Source organism: Nematostella vectensis, chromosome 11 (assembly GCF_932526225.1).
Source record: "Nematostella vectensis chromosome 11, jaNemVect1.1, whole genome shotgun sequence".
In the NCBI taxonomy this organism is placed as follows: Eukaryota; Metazoa; Cnidaria; class Anthozoa; order Actiniaria; family Edwardsiidae; genus Nematostella; species Nematostella vectensis.
Window position 1 is genome coordinate 14,891,646 of NC_064044.1, and position 18,708 is coordinate 14,910,353.

Consider the following 18,708-nt stretch of genomic DNA (forward strand, 5'->3'; position numbering starts at 1 on the left):
TACTGCGCTTTTTCGGCACGTTCATGTCCAGACTTAGTCTGCTCGGGCTTAAATATGATGAATTTTGAATGAAAAAATAAAAAGTGCCAAAATGGCAACCAAAGAAGGACTGCTCTTCCTCGACATTTTTTACGCAATAATCAAAACTTTGTTTTTGCGCAATAGTCGAAACTTTTTCTAATTAAATAGGTAAGAACTTCTAGATTTAAATAAAAGAGATTTTCCTTACCGGGAGTCGAACTCTGGCAGTCTGGGTGAAAACCAGAAATCCTAACCGCTAGACCATATGGGATATCTGCTCAACTTAGGAAATCATTTCTTGCTTATCAACAGCGCAAAAAATAGTATCATGATACGATGAGGTTTTCTCCATAAATTTATCAAGCTCATATTTGTGCCATACTTTAAAAACATGTCTGCCGTGTCTTGACTGTCAAAGAGCTCCAGTCAACAAAAATGGTTTAAAAATATGCCGAAACCCGGGATTTTTCAGAGTTCCTACAAACTCTCCGGATTGAACCACGGACCTTCAGATCTTCAGTCTGACGCTCTCCCTACTGCGCTTTTTCGGCACGTTCATGTCCAGACTTAGTCTGCTCGGGCTTAAATATGATGAATTTTGTATGAAAAAATAAAAAGTGCGCAAAATGGCACCAAAGAAGGACTGCTCTTCCTCGCCATTGTTTTTTCGCAATAATCAAAACTTTATCTAATTATAAAAGTAAGAACTTCTAGATTTAAAAAAATGCATTTTTTCCCATACCGGTAGTAGAACCCTGGCAGTCTGGGTGAAAACCAGAAATCCTAACCGCTAGACCATATGGGATATCTGCTCACCTTAGAAAATGTTTTCTTGATTAAACACAGCGCGAAGAATAGTAATAAGATACGATGATGTTTTCTCCATAAATTTATTAAGCTCATATTTGTACGATTCTTTACAAACATGTCTGCCGTGTCTTGACTGTGAAAGAGCTACAGTCAACAAAAATGGTTTAAAGAAATGCCGAAAAACGGGGATGTTCAGAGTTCCTACAAACTCTCCGGATTGAACCAGGGAACTTCAGATCTTCAGTCGGACGCTCTCCCAACTGAGCTATTCCGGCACGTTCATGTCCAGACTTCGTCTGCTCGGGCTTAAATATGATGAATTTTGTATGAAAAACTAAAAATTGCGCAAAATGTCAAACAAAGAAGGACTGCTCTTCTTCGCCATTGTTTTTGCGCAATAATCAAAACTTTATCTAATTATAAAAGTAAGACCTTCTAGATTTAAAAAAATGCGTTTTTCCCATACCGGGAGTCGAACCCGGGCCGTCTGGGTGAAAACCAGAAATCCTAACCGGTAGACCATATGGGATATATATCTGCTCACCTTAGGAAATGTTTTCTTGATTAAATACATTGCGAAGAATAGTATTATGATACGATGATGTTTTTCCATAAATTTATCAAGCTCATATTTGTGCCATTCTTTACAAACATGTCTGCCGTGTCTTGACTGTGAAAGAGCTCCAGTTAACAAAAATGGTTTAAAAAATGCCGAAACCCGGGATTTTTCAGAATTATTACAAACTCTCCGGATTGAACCAGGGACCTTCAGATCTTCAGTCTGATGCACTCACAACTGAGCTATTTCGGTTGTTCATGTCCAGACTTAGTCTGCTCGGGCTTAAATATGATGAATTTTGAATGCAAAAAAATTTTGCGCAAAATGGCAACCAAAGAAGCACTGCTCTTCCTCGCCATTGTTTTTGCGCAATAATCAACACTTTATCTAATTATAAAAGTAAGACCTTCTAGATTTAAAAAAGGAATTTTTCCCATACCGGGAGTCGAACCCTGGCCTTCTGGGTGAAAACCAGAAATCCTAACCGCTATACCATATGGGATATCTTCTCACCTTAGGAAATGTTTTCTTGATTAAATACAGCGCGAAGAATAGTATCATGATACGATGATGTTTTCTCCATAAATTTATTAAGCTCATATATGTGCCACACTTTACAAACATGTCTGCCGTGTCTTGACTGTGAAAGAGCTCCAGTTAACAAAAATGGTTTAAAAAAATGCCGAAACCCGGGATTTTTCAGAGTTCCTACAAACTCTCCGGATTGAACCAGGGACCTTCAGATCTTCAGTCTGACGCTCTCCCAACTGAGCTTTTTCGGCACGTTCATTTCCACACTTAGTCTGCTCGGGCTTAATTATGATGAATTTTGAATGAAAAAATTAAAAAGTGCCAAAATGGCAACCAAAGAAGGACTGCTCTTCCTCGCCATTGTTTTTGCGCAATAATCAAAACTTTGTTTTTGCGCAATAGTCGAGACTTTATCTAATTAAATCGGTAAGAACTTTTAAATTAAAATAAAAGAGATTTTCCCATAACGGGAGTCGAACCCGGGCCGTCTGGGTGAAAACCAGAAATCCTAACCGCTAGACCATATGGGATACCTGCTCACCTTAGGAAATGTTTTCTTGATTAAATACATTGCGAAGAATAGTATTATGATACGATGATGTTTTCTCCATAAATTTATCAAGCTCATATTTGTTCCATTCTTTACAAACATGTCTGCCGTGTCTTGACAGTGAAAGAGCTCCAGTTAACAAAAATGGTTTAAAAAAATGCCGGAACCCGGGATTTTTCAGAGTTGCTACAAACTCTCCGGATTGAACCAGGGACCTTCAGATCTTCTGTCTGACGCTCTCCCAACTGAGCTATTTCGGCACGTTTATGTCCAGACTTAGTCTGCTCGGGCTTAAATATGATGAATTTTGAATAAAAAAAGAAAAAGTGGGCAAAATGGCAACCAAAGAAGGACTGCTCTTCTTCGCCATTGTTTTTGCGCAATAATCAAAACTTTATCTAAATATAAAAGTAAGAACTTCTAGATTTAAAAAAATGCATTTTTTCCCATACCGGGAGTCGAACCCTGGCAGTCTGGGTGAAAAGCAGAAATCCTAACCGCTAGACCATATGGGATATCTGCTCACCTTAGGAAATGTTTTCTTGATTAAATACATTGCGAAGAATAGTATTATGATACGATGATGTTTTCTCCATAAATTTATCAAGCTCATATTTGTGCCATTCTTTACAAACATGTCTGCCGTGTCTTGACTGTGAAAGAGCTCCAGTTAACAAAAATGGTTTAAAAAATGCCGAAACCCGGGATTTTTCAGAATTATTACAAACTCTCCGGATTGAACCAGGGACCTTCAGATCTTCAGTCTGATGCTCTCACAACTGAGCTATTTCGGTTGTTCATGTCCAGACTTAGTCTGCTCGGGCTTAAATATGATGAATTTTGAATGCAGAAAAATTTTGCGCAAAATGGCAACCAAAGAAGGACTGCTCTTCTTCGCCATTGTTTTTGCGCAATAATCAAAACTTTATCTAAATATAAAAGTAAGAACTTCTAGATTTAAAAAAATGCATTTTTTCCCATACCGGGAGTCGAACCCTGGCAGTCTGGGTGAAAAGCAGAAATCCTAACCGCTAGACCATATGGGATATCTGCTCACCTTAGGATATGTTTTCTTGATTAAATACAGCGCGAAGAATAGTATTATGATACGATGATGTTTTCTCCATAAATTTATCAAGCTCATATTTGTACCATTCTTTACAAACATGTCTGCCGTCTCTTGACTGTGAAAGAGCTCCAGTCAACAAAAATGGTTTAAAAAATTGCCGAAACCCGGGAATGTTCAGAGTTCCTACAAACTCTCCGGATTGAACCAGGGACCTTCAGATCTTCAGTCTGACGCTCTCCCAACTGAGCTATTTCGGCAAGTTCACGTCCAGACTTCGTCTGCTCGGGCTTAAATATGATGAATTTTGTATGAAAAAATAAAAAGTGCGCAAAATGTCAAACAAAGAAGGACTGCTCTTCTTCGCCATTGTTTTTGCGCAATAATCAAAACTTTTTCTAATTATAAAAGTAAGACCTTCTAGATTAAAAAAAAATGCATTTTTCCCATACCTTGAGTAGAACCCGGGCCGTCTGGGTGAAAACCAGAAATCCTAACCGCTAGACCATATGGGATATCTGCTCAACTTAGGAAATGTTTTCTTGCTTATTAACAGCGCGAAGAATAGTATCATGATACGATGATGTTTTCTCCATAAATTTATTAAGCTCATATATGTGCCATACTTTACAAACATGTCTGCCGTGTCTTGACTGTGAAAGAGCTCCAGTTAACAAAAATGGTTTAAAAAAATGCCGAAACCCGGGATTTTTCAGAGTTCCTACAAACTCTCCGGATTGAACCAGGGACCTTCAGATCTTCAGTCTGACGCTCTCCCAACTGAGCTATTTCGGCACGTTCATGTCCACACTTAGTCTGCTCGGGCTTAAATATGATGAATTTTGAATGAAAAAATAAAAAGTGCCAAAATGGCAACCAAAAAAAGACTGCTCTTCCTCGCCATTGTTTTTTGCGCAATATTCAAAACTTTGTTTTTGCGCAATAGTCGAAACTTTATCTAATTAAATCGGTAAGAACTTCTAGATTAAAATAAAAGAGATTTTCCCGTACCGGGAGTAGAACCCTGGCAGTCTGGGTGAAAACCAGAAATCCTAACCGCTAGACCATATGGGATATCTGCTTAACTTAGAAAATGTTTTCTTGCTTATTAACAGCGCAAAGAATAGTATCATGATACGGTGATGTTTTCTCCATAAATTTATTAAGCTCATATTTGTGCCATACTTTACAAACATGTCTGCCGTGTCTTGACTGTGAAAATCTACAGTCAACAAAAATGGTTTAAAGAAATGTCGAAACCCGGGATTGTTCAGAGTTCCTACAAACTCTCCGGATTGCACCAAGGACCTTCAGATCGTCAGTCTGACGCTCTCCCAACTGAGCTATTTCGTCACGTTCATGTCCAGACTTAGTCTGCTCGGGCTTAAATATGATGAATTTTGAGTAAAAAAATAAAAAGTGCGCAAAATGGCAACCAAAGAAGGACTGCTCTTCTTCGCCATTGTTTTTGCGGAATAATCAAAACTTTATCTAATTATAAGAGTAAGACCTTCTAGATTTAAAAAAATGCATTTTTACCATACCGGGAGTCGCACCCGGTCCGTCCGAGTGACAACCAGATATCCTAACCGCTAGACCATATGGGATATATATCTGCTCACCTTAGGAAATGTTTTCTTGATTAAATACATTGCGAAGAATAGTATTATGATACGATGATGTTTTCTCCATAAATTTATCAAGCTCATATTTGTGCCATTCTTTACAAACATGTCTGCCGCGTCTTGACTGTGAAAGAGCTCCAGTTAACGAAAATGGTTTAAAAAAATGCCGAAACCCGGGATTTTTCAGAGTTCCTACAAACTCTCCGGATTGAACCAGGGACCTTCAGATCTTCATACTGACGCTCTCCCAACTGAGCTATTTCGGCACGTTCATGTCCAGACTTAGTCTGCTCGGGCTTAAATATGATGAATTTTGTATGAAAAAATAAAAAGTGCCAAAATGGCAACCAAAGAAGGACTGCTCTTCCTCGCAATTGTTTTTGCGCAATAATCAAAACTTTATCTAATTATAAAAGTAAGACCTTCTAGATTTAAAAAAATGCATTTTTCCCATACCGGGAGTCGCATCCGGTCCGTCTGAGTGAAAACCAGATATCCTAACTGCTAGACCATATTGGATATATATCTGCTCACCTTAGGAAATGTTTTCTTGATTAAATACCTTGCGAAGAATAGTATTATGATACGATGATGTTTTCGCCATAAATTTATCAAGCTCATATTTGTGCCATTCTTTACAAACATGTCTGCCGCGTCTTGACTGTGAAAGAGCTCCAGTCAACAAAAATGGTTTAAAGAAATGCCGAAACCCGGGATTGTTCAGAGTTCCTACAAACTCTGCGGAATTGCACCAAGGACCTTCAGATCTTCAGTCTGACGCTCTCCCAACTGAGCTATTTCGGCACGTTCATGTCCAGCCTTAGTCTGCTCGGGCTTAAATATGATGAATTTTGAATGAAAAAATAAAAAGTGCGCAAAATGGCAACCAAAGAATTACTGCTCTTCTTTGCCATTGTTTTTGCGCAATAATCAAAACTTTATCTAATTATAAGAGTAAGACCTTCTAGATTTAAAAAAATGCATTTTTACCATACCGGGAGTAGCACCCGGTCCGTCTGAGTGACAACCAGATATCCTAACCGCTAGACCATATGGGATATATATCTGCTCACCTTAGGAAATGTTTTCTTGATTAAATACATTGCGAAGAATAGTATCATGATACGATGATGTTTTCTCCATAAATTTATTAAGCTCATATATGTGCCATACTTTACAAACATGTCTGCCGTGTCTTGACTGTGAAAGAGCTCCAGTTAACAAAAATGGTTTAAAAAAATGCCGAAACCCGGGATTTTTCAGAGTTCCTACAAACTCTCCGGATTGAACCAGGGACCTTCAGATCTTCAGTCTGACGCTCTCCCAACTGAGCTATTTCGGCACGTTCATGTCCACACTTAGTCTGCTCGGGCTTAAATATGATGAATTTTGAATGAAAAAATAAAAAGTGCCAAAATGGCAACCAAAAAAAGACTGCTCTTCCTCGCCATTGTTTTTTGCGCAATATTCAAAACTTTGTTTTTGCGCAATAGTCGAAACTTTATCTAATTAAATCGGTAAGAACTTCTAGATTAAAGTAAAAGAGATTTTCCCGTACCGGGAGTAGAACCCTGGCAGTCTGGGTGAAAACCAGAAATCCTAACCGCTAGACCATATGGGATATCTGCTTAACTTAGAAAATGTTTTCTTGCTTATTAACAGCGCAAAGAATAGTATCATGATACGGTGATGTTTTCTCCATAAATTTATTAAGCTCATATTTGTGCCATACTTTACAAACATGTCTGCCGTGTCTTGACTGTGAAAATCTACAGTCAACAAAAATGGTTTAAAGAAATGTCGAAACCCGGGATTGTTCAGAGTTCCTACAAACTCTCCGGATTGCACCAAGGACCTTCAGATCGTCAGTCTGACGCTCTCCCAACTGAGCTATTTCGTCACGTTCATGTCCAGACTTAGTCTGCTCGGGCTTAAATATGATGAATTTTGAGTAAAAAAATAAAAAGTGCGCAAAATGGCAACCAAAGAAGGACTGCTCTTCTTCGCCATTGTTTTTGCGGAATAATCAAAACTTTATCTAATTATAAGAGTAAGACCTTCTAGATTTAAAAAAATGCATTTTTACCATACCGGGAGTCGCACCCGGTCCGTCTGAGTGACAACCAGATATCCTAACCGCTAGACCATATGGGATATATATCTGCTCACCTTAGGAAATGTTTTCTTGATTAAATACATTGCGAAGAATAGTATTATGATACGATGATGTTTTCTCCATAAATTTATCAAGCTCATATTTGTGCCATTCTTTACAAACATGTCTGCCGCGTCTTGACTGTGAAAGAGCTCCAGTTAACGAAAATGGTTTAAAAAAATGCCGAAACCCGGGATTTTTCAGAGTTCCTACAAACTCTCCGGATTGAACCAGGGACCTTCAGATCTTCATACTGACGCTCTCCCAACTGAGCTATTTCGGCACGTTCATGTCCAGACTTAGTCTGCTCGGGCTTAAATATGATGAATTTTGTATGAAAAAATAAAAAGTGCCAAAATGGCAACCAAAGAAGGACTGCTCTTCCTCGCAATTGTTTTTGCGCAATAATCAAAACTTTATCTAATTATAAAAGTAAGACCTTCTAGATTTAAAAAAATGCATTTTTCCCATACCGGGAGTCGCATCCGGTCCGTCTGAGTGAAAACCAGATATCCTAACTGCTAGACCATATTGGATATATATCTGCTCACCTTAGGAAATGTTTTCTTGATTAAATACCTTGCGAAGAATAGTATTATGATACGATGATGTTTTCGCCATAAATTTATCAAGCTCATATTTGTGCCATTCTTTACAAACATGTCTGCCGCGTCTTGACTGTGAAAGAGCTCCAGTCAACAAAAATGGTTTAAAGAAATGCCGAAACCCGGGATTGTTCAGAGTTCCTACAAACTCTGCGGAATTGCACCAAGGACCTTCAGATCTTCAGTCTGACGCTCTCCCAACTGAGCTATTTCGGCACGTTCATGTCCAGCCTTAGTCTGCTCGGGCTTAAATATGATGAATTTTGAATGAAAAAATAAAAAGTGCGCAAAATGGCAACCAAAGAATTACTGCTCTTCTTTGCCATTGTTTTTGCGCAATAATCAAAACTTTATCTAATTATAAGAGTAAGACCTTCTAGATTTAAAAAAATGCATTTTTACCATACCGGGAGTCGCACCCGGTCCGTCTGAGTGACAACCAGATATCCTAACCGCTAGACCATATGGGATATATATCTGCTCACCTTAGGAAATGTTTTCTTGATTAAATACATTGCGAAGAATAGTATTATGATACGATGATGTTTTCTCCATAAATTTATCAAGCTCATATTTGTGCCATTCTTTACAAACATGTCTGCCGCGTCTTGACTGTGAAAGAGCTCCAGTTAACGAAAATGGTTTAAAAAAATGCCGAAACCCGGGATTTTTCAGAGTTCCTACAAACTCTCCGGATTGAACCAGGGACCTTCAGATCTTCATACTGACGCTCTCCCAACTGAGCTATTTCGGCACGTTCATGTCCAGACTTAGTCTGCTCGGGCTTAAATATGATGAATTTTGTATGAAAAAATAAAAAGTGCCAAAATGGCAACCAAAGAAGGACTGCTCTTCCTCGCAATTGTTTTTGCGCAATAATCAAAACTTTATCTAATTATAAAAGTAAGACCTTCTAGATTTAAAAAAATGCATTTTTCCCATACCGGGAGTCGCATCCGGTCCGTCTGAGTGAAAACCAGATATCCTAACTGCTAGACCATATTGGATATATATCTGCTCACCTTAGGAAATGTTTTCTTGATTAAATACCTTGCGAAGAATAGTATTATGATACGATGATGTTTTCTCCATAAATTTATCAAGCTCATATTTGTGCCATACTTTAAAAACATGTCTGCCGTGTCTTGACTGTCAAAGAGCTCCAGTCAACAAAAATGGTTTAAAAAAATGCCGGAACCCGGGATTTTTCAGAGTTGCTACAAACTCTCCGGATTGAACCAGGGACCTTCAGATCTTCTGTCTGACGCTCTCCCAACTGAGCTATTTCGGCACGTTTATGTCCAGACTTAGTCTGCTCGGGCTTAAATATGATGAATTTTGAATAAAAAAATAAAAAGTGGGCAAAATGGCAACCAAAGAAGGACTGCTCTTCTTCGCCATTGTTTTTGCGCAATAATCAAAACTTTATCTAAATATAAAAGTAAGAACTTCTAGATTTAAAAAAATGCATTTTTTCCCATACCGGGAGTCGAACCCTGGCAGTCTGGGTGAAAAGCAGAAATCCTAACCGCTAGACCATATGGGATATCTGCTCACCTTAGGAAATGTTTTCTTGATTAAATACATTGCGAAGAATAGTATTATGATACGATGATGTTTTCTCCATAAATTTATCAAGCTCATATTTGTGCCATTCTTTACAAACATGTCTGCCGTGTCTTGACTGTGAAAGAGCTCCAGTTAACAAAAATGGTTTAAAAAATGCCAAAACCCGTGATTTTTCAGAATTATTACAAACTCTCCGGATTGAACCAGGGACCTTCAGATCTTCAGTCTGATGCTCTCACAACTGAGCTATTTCGGTTGTTCATGTCCAGACTTAGTCTGCTCGGGCTTAAATATGATGAATTTTGAATGCAAAAAAATTTTGCGCAAAATGGCAACCAAAGAAGGACTGCTCTTCTTCGCCATTGTTTTTGCGCAATAATCAAAACTTTATCTAAATATAAAAGTAAGAACTTCTAGATTTAAAAAAATGCATTTTTTCCCATACCGGGAGTCGAACCCTGGCAGTCTGGGTGAAAAGCAGAAATCCTAACCGCTAGACCATATGGGATATCTGCTCACCTTAGGATATGTTTTCTTGATTAAATACAGCGCGAAGAATAGTATTATGATACGATGATGTTTTCTCCATAAATTTATCAAGCTCATATTTGTACCATTCTTTACAAACATGTCTGCCGTGTCTTGACTGTGAAAGAGCTCCAGTCAACAAAAATGGTTTAAAAAATTGCCGAAACCCGGGAATGTTCAGAGTTCCTACAAACTCTCCGGATTGAACCAGGGACCTTCAGATCTTCAGTCTGACGCTCTCCCAACTGAGCTATTTCGGCAAGTTCACGTCCAGACTTCGTCTGCTCGGGCTTAAATATGATGAATTTTGTATGAAAAAACAAAAAGTGCGCAAAATGTCAAACAAAGAAGGACTGCTCTTCTTCGCCATTGTTTTTGCGCAATAATCAAAACTTTTTCTAATTATAAAAGTAAGACCTTCTAGATTAAAAAAAAATGCATTTTTCCCATACCTTGAGTAGAACCCGGGCCGTCTGGGAGAAAACCAGAAATCCTAACCGCTAGACCATATGGGATATCTGCTCAACTTAGGAAATGTTTTCTTGCTTATTAACAGCGCGAAGAATAGTATCATGATACGATGATGTTTTCTCCATAAATTTATTAAGCTCATATATGTGCCATACTTTACAAACATGTCTGCCGTGTCTTGACTGTGAAAGAGCTCCAGTTAACAAAAATGGTTTAAAAAAATGCCGAAACCCGGGATTTTTCAGAGTTCCTACAAACTCTCCGGATTGAACCAGGGACCTTCAGATCTTCAGTCTGACGCTCTCCCAACTGAGCTATTTCGGCACGTTCATGTCCACACTTAGTCTGCTCGGGCTTAAATATGATGAATTTTGAATGAAAAAATAAAAAGTGCCAAAATGGCAACCAAAAAAAGACTGCTCTTCCTCGCCATTGTTTTTTGCGCAATATTCAAAACTTTGTTTTTGCGCAATAGTCGAAACTTTATCTAATTAAATCGGTAAGAACTTCTAGATTAAAATAAAAGAGATTTTCCCGTACCGGGAGTAGAACCCTGGCAGTCTGGGTGAAAACCAGAAATCCTAACCGCTAGACCATATGGGATATCTGCTTAACTTAGAAAATGTTTTCTTGCTTATTAACAGCGCAAAGAATAGTATCATGATACGGTGATGTTTTCTCCATAAATTTATTAAGCTCATATTTGTGCCATACTTTACAAACATGTCTGCCGTGTCTTGACTGTGAAAATCTACAGTCAACAAAAATGGTTTAAAGAAATGTCGAAACCCGGGATTGTTCAGAGTTCCTACAAACTCTCCGGATTGCACCAAGGACCTTCAGATCGTCAGTCTGACGCTCTCCCAACTGAGCTATTTCGTCACGTTCATGTCCAGACTTAGTCTGCTCGGGCTTAAATATGATGAATTTTGAGTAAAAAAATAAAAAGTGCGCAAAATGGCAACCAAAGAAGGACTGCTCTTCTTCGCCATTGTTTTTGCGGAATAATCAAAACTTTATCTAATTATAAGAGTAAGACCTTCTAGATTTAAAAAAATGCATTTTTACCATACCGGGAGTCGCACCCGGTCCGTCTGAGTGACAACCAGATATCCTAACCGCTAGACCATATGGGATATATATCTGCTCACCTTAGGAAATGTTTTCTTGATTAAATACATTGCGAAGAATAGTATTATGATACGATGATGTTTTCTCCATAAATTTATCAAGCTCATATTTGTGCCATTCTTTACAAACATGTCTGCCGCGTCTTGACTGTGAAAGAGCTCCAGTTAACGAAAATGGTTTAAAAAAATGCCGAAACCCGGGATTTTTCAGAGTTCCTACAAACTCTCCGGATTGAACCAGGGACCTTCAGATCTTCATACTGACGCTCTCCCAACTGAGCTATTTCGGCACGTTCATGTCCAGACTTAGTCTGCTCGGGCTTAAATATGATGAATTTTGTATGAAAAAATAAAAAGTGCCAAAATGGCAACCAAAGAAGGACTGCTCTTCCTCGCAATTGTTTTTGCGCAATAATCAAAACTTTATCTAATTATAAAAGTAAGACCTTCTAGATTTAAAAAAATGCATTTTTCCCATACCGGGAGTCGCATCCGGTCCGTCTGAGTGAAAACCAGATATCCTAACTGCTAGACCATATTGGATATATATCTGCTCACCTTAGGAAATGTTTTCTTGATTAAATACCTTGCGAAGAATAGTATTATGATACGATGATGTTTTCGCCATAAATTTATCAAGCTCATATTTGTGCCATTCTTTACAAACATGTCTGCCGCGTCTTGACTGTGAAAGAGCTCCAGTCAACAAAAATGGTTTAAAGAAATACCGAAACCCGGGATTGTTCAGAGTTCCTACAAACTCTGCGGAATTGCACCAAGGACCTTCAGATCTTCAGTCTGACGCTCTCCCAACTGAGCTATTTCGGCACGTTCATGTCCAGCCTTAGTCTGCTCGGGCTTAAATATGATGAATTTTGAATGAAAAAATAAAAAGTGCGCAAAATGGCAACCAAAGAATTTTTGCTCTTCTTTGCCATTGTTTTTGCGCAATAATCAAAACTTTATCTAATTATAAGAGTAAGACCTTCTAGATTTAAAAAAATGCATTTTTACCATACCGGGAGTCGCACCCGGTCCGTCTGAGTGACAACCAGATATCCTAACCGCTAGACCATATGGGATATATATCTGCTCACCTTAGGAAATGTTTTCTTGATTAAATACATTGCGAAGAATAGTATTATGATACGATGATGTTTTCTCCATAAATTTATCAAGCTCATATTTGTGCCATTCTTTACAAACATGTCTGCCGCGTCTTGACTGTGAAAGAGCTCCAGTTAACGAAAATGGTTTAAAAAAATGCCGAAACCCGGGATTTTTCAGAGTTCCTACAAACTCTCCGGATTGAATCAGGGACCTTCAGATCTTCATACTGACGCTCTCCCAACTGAGCTATTTCGGCACGTTCATGTCCAGACTTAGTCTGCTCGGGCTTAAATATGATGAATTTTGTATGAAAAAATAAAAAGTGCCAAAATGGCAACCAATGAAGGACTGCTCTTCCTCGCAATTGTTTTTGCGCAATAATCAAAACTTTATCTAATTATAAAAGTAAGACCTTCTAGATTTAAAAAAATGCATTTTTCCCATACCGGGAGTCGCATCCGGTCCGTCTGAGTGAAAACCAGATATCCTAACTGCTAGACCATATTGGATATATATCTGCTCACCTTAGGAAATGTTTTCTTGATTAAATACCTTGCGAAGAATAGTATTATGATACGATGATGTTTTCGCCATAAATTTATCAAGCTCATATTTGTGCCATTCTTTACAAACATGTCTGCCGCGTCTTGACTGTGAAAGAGCTCCAGTCAACAAAAATGGTTTAAAGAAATGCGGAAACCCGGGATTGTTCAGAGTTCCTACAAACTCTGCGGAATTGCACCAAGGACCTTCAGATCTTCAGTCTGACGCTCTCCCAACTGAGCTATTTCGGCACGTTCATGTCCAGCCTTAGTCTGCTCGGGCTTAAATATGATGAATTTTGAATGAAAAAATAAAAAGTGCGCAAAATGGCAACCAAAGAAGGACTGCTCTTCTTTGCCATTGTTTTTGCGCAATAATCAAAACTTTATCTAATTATAAAAGTAAGACCTTCTAGATTTAAAAAAATGCATTTTTCCCATACCGGGAGTACAACCCGTGCCGTCTGGGTGAAAACCAGAAATCCTAACCGCTAGTCCATATGGGATATCTGCTCAACTTAGGAAATGTTTTCTTGATTAAATACATTGCGAAGAATAGTATTATGATACGATGATGTTTTCTCAATAAATTTATCAAGCTCATATTTGTGCCATTCTTTACAAACATGTCTGCCGAGTCTTGACTGTGAAAGAGCTCCAGTTAACAAAAATGGTTTAAAAAAATGCCGAAACCCGGGATTTTTCAGAGTTCCTACAAACTCTCCGGATTGAACCAGGGACCTTCAGATCTTCAGTCTGACGCTCTCCCAACTGAGCTATTTCGGCACATTCATGTGCAGAATTAGTCTGCTCGGGCTTAAATATGATGAATTTTGTATGAAAAAATAAAAAGTGCCAAAATGGCATCCAAAGAAGGACTGCTCTTCCTCGCAATTGTTTTTGCGCAATATTCAAAACTTTGTTTTTGCGCAATAGTCGAAACTTTATCTAATTAAATCGGTAAGAACTTCTAGATTAAAATAAAAGAAATTTTCCCGTACCGGGAGTTGAACCCTGGCAGTCTGAGTGAAAACCAGAAATCCTAACCGCTAGACCATATGGGATATCTGCTCAACTTAGGAAATGTTTTCTTGCTTATTAACAGCGCGAAGAATAGTATCATAATACGATGATGTTTTCTCCATAAATTTATTAAGCTCATATTTGTGCCATACTTTACAAACATGTCTGCCGTGTCTTGACTGTGAAAGAGCTACAGTCAACAAAAATGGTTTAAAGAAATGCCGAAACCCGGGATTGTTCAGAATTCCTACAAACTCTCCGGATTGCACCAAGGACCTTCAGATCTTCAGTCTGACGCTCTCCCAACTGAGCTATTTCGGCACGTTCTTGTCCAGACTTAGTCTGCTCGGGCTTAAATATGATGAATTGTGAATAAAAAAATAAAAAGTGCGCAAAATGGCAACCAAAGAAGGACTGCTCTTCTTCGCCATTGTTTTTGCGCAATAATCAAAACTTTATCTAATTATAAAAGTAAGACCTTCTAGATTTAAAAAAATGTATTTTTTCCCATACCGGGAGTCGGACCCGGGCCGTCTGGGTGAAAACCAGAAATCCTAACCGCTAGACCATATGGGATATCTGCTCACCTTAGGAATTGTTTTCTTGATTAAATACAGCGCGAAGAATAGTATTATGATACGATGATGTTTTCTCCATAAATTTATCAAGCTCATATTTGTACCATTCTTTACAAACATGTCTGCCGTGTCTTGACTGTGAAAGAGCTCCAGTTAACAAAAATGGTTTGAAAAATTCCGAAACCCGGTTTTTTTCAGAGTTCCTACAAACTCTCCGGATTGAAGCAGGGACCTTCAGATCTTCAGTCTGACGCTCTCCCAACTGAGCTATTTCGGCACGTTCATGTCCAGACTTTGTCTGCTCGGGCTTAAATATGATGAATTTTGTATGAAAAAATAAAAAGTGCGCAAAATGTCAAACAAAGAAGGACTGCTCTTCTTCGCCATTGTTTTTGCGCAATAATCAAAACTTTATCTAATTATAAAAGTAAGACCTTCTAGATTTAAAAAAATGCATTTTTCCCATACCGGGAGTCGAACCCGTGCCGTCTGGATGAAAACCAGAAACCCTAACCGCTAGTCCATATGGGATATCTGCTCACCTTAGGAAATGTTTTCTTGATTAAATACAGCGCGAAGAATGGTATTATGATACGATGATGTTTTCTCCATAAATTTATCAAGCACATATTTGTACCATTCTTTACAAACATGTCTGCCGTGTCTTGACTGTGAAAGAGCTCCAGTTAACAAAAATGGTTTAAAAAATGCCGAAACCCGGGATTTTTCAGAGTTTCTACAAACTCTCCGGATTGAACCAGGGACCTTCAGATCTTCAGTCTGACGCTCTCCCAACTGAGCTATTTCGGAACGTTCATGTCCAGACTTCGTCTGCTCGGGCTTAAATATGATGAATTTTGTATGAAAAAATACAAAGTGCGCAAAATGTCAAACAAAGAAGGACTGCTCTTCTTCGCCATTGTTTTTGCGCAATAATCAAAACTTTATCTAATTATAAAAGTAAGACCTTCTAGATTTAAAAAAATGCATTTTTCCCATACCGGGAGTCAAACCCGTGCCGTCTGGGTGAAAACCAGAAATCCTAACCGCTAGTCCATATGGGATATCTGCTCACCTTAGGAAATGTTTTCTTGATTAAATACAGCGCAAAGAATGGTATTATGATACGATGATGTTTTCTCCATAAATTTATCAAGCTCATATTGTGCCATTCTTTACAAACATGTCTGCCGTGTCTTGACTGTAAAAGAGCTCCAGTTAACAAAAATGGTTTAAAAAAATGCCGAAACCCGGGATTTTTCAGAGTAACTACAAACTCTCCGGATTGAACCAGGGACCTTCAGATCTTCAGTCTGACGCTCTCCCAACTGAGCTATTTCGGAACGTTCATGTCCAGACTTCGTCTGCTCGGGCTTAAATATGATGAATTTTGTATGAAAAAATACAAAGTGCGCAAAATGTCAAACAAAGAAGGACTGCTCTTCTTCGCCATTGTTTTTGCGCAATAATCAAAACTTTATCTAATTATAAAAGTAAGACCTTCTAGATTTAAAAAAATGCATTTTTCCCATACCGGGAGTCAAACCCGTGCCGTCTGGGTGAAAACCAGAAATCCTAACCGCTAGTCCATATGGGATATCTGCTCACCTTAGGAAATGTTTTCTTGATTAAATACAGCGCAAAGAATGGTATTATGATACGATGATGTTTTCTCCATAAATTTATCAAGCTCATATTGTGCCATTCTTTACAAACATGTCTGCCGTGTCTTGACTGTAAAAGAGCTCCAGTTAACAAAAATGGTTTAAAAAAATGCCGAAACCCGGGATTTTTCAGAGTAACTACAAACTCTCCGGATTGAACCAGGGACCTTCAGATCTTCAGTCTGACGCTCTCCCAACTGAGCTATTTCTGCACGTTCATGTCCAGACTTAGTCTGCTCGGGCTTAAATATGATGAATTTTGAATGAGAAAATTTTTTTTATAAAAGTCAGACCTTCTAGATTTAAAAAAATGCATTTTTTCCCATACCAGGAGTCGAACCCGGGCAGTCTGGGTGAAAACCAGAAATCCTAACCGCTAGACCATATGGGATATCTGTTCACCTTAGGTATTGTTTTCTTTCTTATTAACAGCGCGAATAATAGTATCATGATACGATGATGTTTTCTCCATAAATTCATCAAACTCATATTTGTGCCATACTTTACAAACATGTAAGCCGTGTCTTGACAGTGAAAGAGCTCCAGTTAACAAAAATGGTTTAAAAAAATGCCGAAACCCGCGATTTTTCAGAGTTCCTACAAACTCTCCGGGTTGAACCAGGGACCTTCAGATCTTCAGTCTGACGCTCTCTCAACTGAGTTTTTTCGGCACGTTCATGTTCAGCATTAGTCTGCTCGGGCGTAAATATGATGAATTTTGTATGAAAAAATAAAAAGTGCGCAAAATGGCAACCAAAGAAGGACTGCTCTTCCTCGCCATTGTTTTTTCGCAATAATCAAAACTTTATCTAATTATAAAAGTAAGAACTTCTAGATTTAAAAAAATGCATTTTTTTCCATACCGGTAGTAGAACCCTGGCAGTCTGGGTGAAAACCAGAAATCCTAACCGCTAGACCATATGGGATATCTGCTCACCTTAGGAAAGGTTTTCTTGATTAAATACAGCGCGAAGAATAGTATTAAGATACGATGATGTTTTCTCCATAAATTTATCAAGCTTATATTTGTACGATTCTTTACAAACATGTATGCCGTGTCTTGACTGTGAAAGAGCTACAGTCAACAAAAATGGTTTAAAGAAATCCCGAAACCCGGGATTTTTCAGAGTTCCTACAAACTCTCCAGATTGAACCAGGGACCTTCAGATCTTCAGTCTGACGCTCTCCCTACTGCGCTTCTTCGGCACGTTCATGTCCAGACTTAGTCTGCTCGGGCTTAAATATGATGAATTTTGAATGAAAAAAAAAAAAGTGCCAAAATGGCAACCAAAGAAGGACTGCACTTCCTCGCAATTGTTTTTGCGCAATATTCAAAACTTTGCTTTTGCGCAATAGTCGAAACTTTATCTAATTAAATCGGTAAGAACTTCTAGATTTAAATAAAAGAGATTTTCCGTACCGGGAGTCGAACTCTGGCAGTCTGGGTGAAAACCAGAAATCCTAACCGCTAGACCATATGGGATATCTGCTCAACTTAGGAAATCATTTCTTGCTTATTAACAGCGCAAAAAATAGTATCATGATACGATGAGGTTTTCTCCATAAATTTATCAAGCTCATATTTGTGCCATACTTTAAAAACATGTCTGCCGTGTCTTGACTGTCAAAGAGCTCCAGTCAACAAAAATGGTTTAAAAATATGCCGAAACCCGGGATTTTTCAGAGTTCCTACAAACTCTCCGGATTGAACCACGGACCTTCAGATCTTCAGTCTGACGCTCTCCCTACTGCGCTTTTTCGGCACGTTCATGTCCAGACTTAGTCTGCTCGGGCTTAAAAATGATGAATTTTGTATGAAAAAATAAAAAGTGCGCAAAATGTCAAACAAAGAAGGACTGCTCTTCCTCGCCATTGTTTTTGCGCAATAATCAAAACTTTATCTAATTATAAAAGTAAGTACTTCTAGATTTAAAAAAATGCATTTTTCCCATACCGGGAGTCGACCCCTGGCAGTCTGGGTGAAAACCAGAAATCCTAACCGCTAGACCATATGGGATATCTGCTCACCTTAGGAAATGTTTTCTTGATTAAATACAGCGCGAAGAATAGTATTATGATACGATGATGTTTTCTCCATAAATTTATCAAGCTCATATTTGTACCATTCTTTACAAACATGTCTGCCGTGTCTTGACTGTGAAAGAGCTACA

The 18,708-nt window shown here is 38.4% G+C and overlaps 25 non-coding genes across 25 annotated transcripts; all 25 read right to left on the bottom strand.

The window, feature by feature from the left end:
- Positions 1-1,288: 1,288 nt before the first annotated feature.
- Trnae-uuc lies at positions 1,289-1,360 on the bottom strand. Its single transcript has one exon. It is a non-coding gene; the product is annotated as a tRNA-Glu (tRNA).
- Positions 1,361-1,820: 460 nt separating this feature from the next.
- Trnae-uuc lies at positions 1,821-1,892 on the bottom strand. The gene has a single exon. It is a non-coding gene; the product is annotated as a tRNA-Glu (tRNA).
- Positions 1,893-2,070: 178 nt separating this feature from the next.
- On the bottom strand, positions 2,071-2,172 carry Trnaf-gaa. Its single transcript has one exon. It is a non-coding gene; the product is annotated as a tRNA-Phe (tRNA).
- A 207-nt stretch (positions 2,173-2,379) lies between these two features.
- Trnae-uuc lies at positions 2,380-2,451 on the bottom strand. Its single transcript has one exon. It is a non-coding gene; the product is annotated as a tRNA-Glu (tRNA).
- Positions 2,452-2,629: 178 nt separating this feature from the next.
- On the bottom strand, positions 2,630-2,731 carry Trnaf-gaa. The gene has a single exon. It is a non-coding gene; the product is annotated as a tRNA-Phe (tRNA).
- Positions 2,732-3,163: 432 nt separating this feature from the next.
- Trnaf-gaa lies at positions 3,164-3,265 on the bottom strand. The gene has a single exon. It is a non-coding gene; the product is annotated as a tRNA-Phe (tRNA).
- Positions 3,266-3,695: 430 nt separating this feature from the next.
- Trnaf-gaa lies at positions 3,696-3,797 on the bottom strand. The gene has a single exon. It is a non-coding gene; the product is annotated as a tRNA-Phe (tRNA).
- A 433-nt stretch (positions 3,798-4,230) lies between these two features.
- On the bottom strand, positions 4,231-4,332 carry Trnaf-gaa. Its single transcript has one exon. It is a non-coding gene; the product is annotated as a tRNA-Phe (tRNA).
- A 994-nt stretch (positions 4,333-5,326) lies between these two features.
- Trnaf-gaa lies at positions 5,327-5,428 on the bottom strand. The gene has a single exon. It is a non-coding gene; the product is annotated as a tRNA-Phe (tRNA).
- Positions 5,429-5,863: 435 nt separating this feature from the next.
- Trnaf-gaa lies at positions 5,864-5,966 on the bottom strand. Its single transcript has one exon. It is a non-coding gene; the product is annotated as a tRNA-Phe (tRNA).
- Positions 5,967-6,402: 436 nt separating this feature from the next.
- Trnaf-gaa lies at positions 6,403-6,504 on the bottom strand. Its single transcript has one exon. It is a non-coding gene; the product is annotated as a tRNA-Phe (tRNA).
- A 994-nt stretch (positions 6,505-7,498) lies between these two features.
- Positions 7,499-7,600, bottom strand: Trnaf-gaa. Its single transcript has one exon. It is a non-coding gene; the product is annotated as a tRNA-Phe (tRNA).
- Positions 7,601-8,035: 435 nt separating this feature from the next.
- On the bottom strand, positions 8,036-8,138 carry Trnaf-gaa. The gene has a single exon. It is a non-coding gene; the product is annotated as a tRNA-Phe (tRNA).
- A 436-nt stretch (positions 8,139-8,574) lies between these two features.
- On the bottom strand, positions 8,575-8,676 carry Trnaf-gaa. The gene has a single exon. It is a non-coding gene; the product is annotated as a tRNA-Phe (tRNA).
- A 435-nt stretch (positions 8,677-9,111) lies between these two features.
- Positions 9,112-9,213, bottom strand: Trnaf-gaa. Its single transcript has one exon. It is a non-coding gene; the product is annotated as a tRNA-Phe (tRNA).
- A 964-nt stretch (positions 9,214-10,177) lies between these two features.
- Trnaf-gaa lies at positions 10,178-10,279 on the bottom strand. Its single transcript has one exon. It is a non-coding gene; the product is annotated as a tRNA-Phe (tRNA).
- Positions 10,280-10,712: 433 nt separating this feature from the next.
- Positions 10,713-10,814, bottom strand: Trnaf-gaa. The gene has a single exon. It is a non-coding gene; the product is annotated as a tRNA-Phe (tRNA).
- A 994-nt stretch (positions 10,815-11,808) lies between these two features.
- Positions 11,809-11,910, bottom strand: Trnaf-gaa. The gene has a single exon. It is a non-coding gene; the product is annotated as a tRNA-Phe (tRNA).
- Positions 11,911-13,956: 2,046 nt separating this feature from the next.
- On the bottom strand, positions 13,957-14,058 carry Trnaf-gaa. The gene has a single exon. It is a non-coding gene; the product is annotated as a tRNA-Phe (tRNA).
- Positions 14,059-14,514: 456 nt separating this feature from the next.
- Positions 14,515-14,616, bottom strand: Trnaf-gaa. The gene has a single exon. It is a non-coding gene; the product is annotated as a tRNA-Phe (tRNA).
- A 183-nt stretch (positions 14,617-14,799) lies between these two features.
- Trnae-uuc lies at positions 14,800-14,871 on the bottom strand. The gene has a single exon. It is a non-coding gene; the product is annotated as a tRNA-Glu (tRNA).
- Positions 14,872-15,581: 710 nt separating this feature from the next.
- On the bottom strand, positions 15,582-15,683 carry Trnaf-gaa. The gene has a single exon. It is a non-coding gene; the product is annotated as a tRNA-Phe (tRNA).
- Positions 15,684-16,114: 431 nt separating this feature from the next.
- On the bottom strand, positions 16,115-16,216 carry Trnaf-gaa. Its single transcript has one exon. It is a non-coding gene; the product is annotated as a tRNA-Phe (tRNA).
- Positions 16,217-16,647: 431 nt separating this feature from the next.
- On the bottom strand, positions 16,648-16,749 carry Trnaf-gaa. The gene has a single exon. It is a non-coding gene; the product is annotated as a tRNA-Phe (tRNA).
- A 107-nt stretch (positions 16,750-16,856) lies between these two features.
- Trnae-uuc lies at positions 16,857-16,928 on the bottom strand. Its single transcript has one exon. It is a non-coding gene; the product is annotated as a tRNA-Glu (tRNA).
- Between the last annotated feature and the right edge of the window lie 1,780 nt (positions 16,929-18,708).